The sequence below is a fragment of the Lactuca sativa genome, chromosome 8 (assembly GCF_002870075.4).
Source record: "Lactuca sativa cultivar Salinas chromosome 8, Lsat_Salinas_v11, whole genome shotgun sequence".
Classification (NCBI taxonomy): Eukaryota; Viridiplantae; Streptophyta; class Magnoliopsida; order Asterales; family Asteraceae; genus Lactuca; species Lactuca sativa.
The window spans coordinates 117,464,453-117,466,375 of record NC_056630.2 but is presented as its reverse complement, the minus strand read 5'-3'; the positions used below and the strand labels follow the sequence as shown (position 1 = coordinate 117,466,375).

Sequence of the window (1,923 nt, the reverse complement as noted above, 5' to 3'; positions counted from 1 at the left end):
GGTCCGATGCAGGGGACAAGGTCCCAGTTAGTCCGGACTCCGGTCCGATACAGGGGGCAAGGCCCCAGTTAGTCTGGACTTCGGTCCGATGCAGGGGGCAAGGCGCCAATTAGCCCGGACTTCGGTCCGATGCAGGGGACAAGGTCCCAGTTGGTCCAGACTTTGGTCCGATGCAGGGGGCAAGGCCCCAGTTAGCCCGGACTTCGGTCCGATGCAGTGGGCAAGGCCCAGTATGTGCTTTATATGTTATTGTATGGTATGTGGTAGTTTGGGGGAGCTCACTAAGCTTCGTGCTTACGGTTTTCAGTTTTGGTTTCAGGTACTCGGTTTTCAAAAGAGGAGCTCGGGAAGATTGCCGAGCACACACCATAGTCAGTTAGCCTGGGAATGTTTGACTCTGATAATGATATTATGTTTTGAATTTAATACTCGAAAGTTATGTTTGACTTATGATACATTGTTTATAAATCTAGTTTTAGTAATGTTTTAAAAGAAATTTTTAGTCGTGATTTTTGGGTCGTTACAAGTTGGTATCAGAGCCAGGGCACGGGTCGATGTGTTTGATGGGGACGTCGAACCCTATAATGGGGGGGTGAAAATGGGTTAGATCTGATCCCACATCGGCTTGGAAGGAGAACGAAACATTTCCTTATAAAGGGGTGTGGATACCTTCCTTGTCACAACACGTTTTAAAGCCGTGAGGGCAGCAGATCCCATAAGAACTCTGCAGTTAAGCATGCTCGGGCGGGAGTAGTACCAGGATGGGTGACCCCCTGGGAAGTCCTCGTGTCGAGTGACCCAAAGCGGACAATATTGTGATACGTGCCAGAGGGGGATGTTACAAATGGTATCAGAGACTTGGTTTGAGGGATTCGGGCGCACTTCCGAGTGTGCCTGAACTCAAACTAAGGAAGTGGTATAGAGTTTTCAAAAGAAAAATCGTAGTTACAAAAGAATTTTGAGAAAAGAAAACAATTTTAGAAAACGTGTAAAGAAAAGAGTTTTAGAAAAAGCAAAAAGAGTTTTGAAAAGAGAAAAGGGTGTGGTGCATGCAATCAGCCGAGCTCAAGTAAGTACTCCCAATTTACCCATACAAGTTATGTTATGATTATCAGTATCAGTTTCAGTTTCAGTTTCAGTTCCAGCTTCAGTAGAACAACATGCTAGAATAGGACTAAGGATCTAGGATGATGCCTTATGTGCCTGCTTTATGTGTTCAGCTTGATAAGGATTTCCTGCTAGTAATGAGTAGACAGTAGCAGGATAGCTTGTGTAGGTTATGCCTGATAGTATGAGCTTAGCATTGTATGCTAGTGCAGTTTCTTGTTATGAGAATAGCTTTGCCTAAGTATGTTTCCTTTATTCGAATGCTGCTTGCTTTGTGCTTTGTGGGATTCTGAGTGATGGGAGTTAGCCATTAGGTGAATACGTTACATCACATGTGATCAGGATTGAATAATCTCAGAGTGATGGATTTGGCCCTATTGCGCAGCTCTTGTCTGAGTCCAACCGTTGTAGGGACGAGACTTTTACTCGAAGGATTATCCGAGCCTCATTGCATGTGATGGTATTCAGGTGGTGGCTAATTAGCATTACAAGGAGGCCTTCAGCAGCTGAGGACTGGTTTGGGTGGAGTCAGAAGTTCCCTAGGGCAAGCCTAGGATGGGAGTAGCAGAGATCAGTAGAAGTGATTTGGTGGAGTTGAGGTAACTCTTGAGGAAAGTGCGGATAGATGTGGAAGGTAGTAGGGGCCCATACTAATGAAAGCAGAGGATCCGTACTCGATTCAAGAGGGGCCAAGACGAAACCAAGGAATGGTGGAGTGAGTGAGAAATCCCTCAGCAGTAGTGTGTAAATTGATCAGGAATTGTTATATTTTCAGCATGGTGACATTGCGCGAGCTACCAGTTAGCAGTTCAGACG

General features: G+C 45.4%; 1 pseudogene; it reads left to right on the top strand.

The window, feature by feature from the left end:
* The first annotated feature begins 670 nt into the window (after positions 1–670).
* Positions 671–798, top strand: LOC128128340 (5S ribosomal RNA; annotated as a pseudogene).
* Positions 799–1,923: the final 1,125 nt, after the last annotated feature.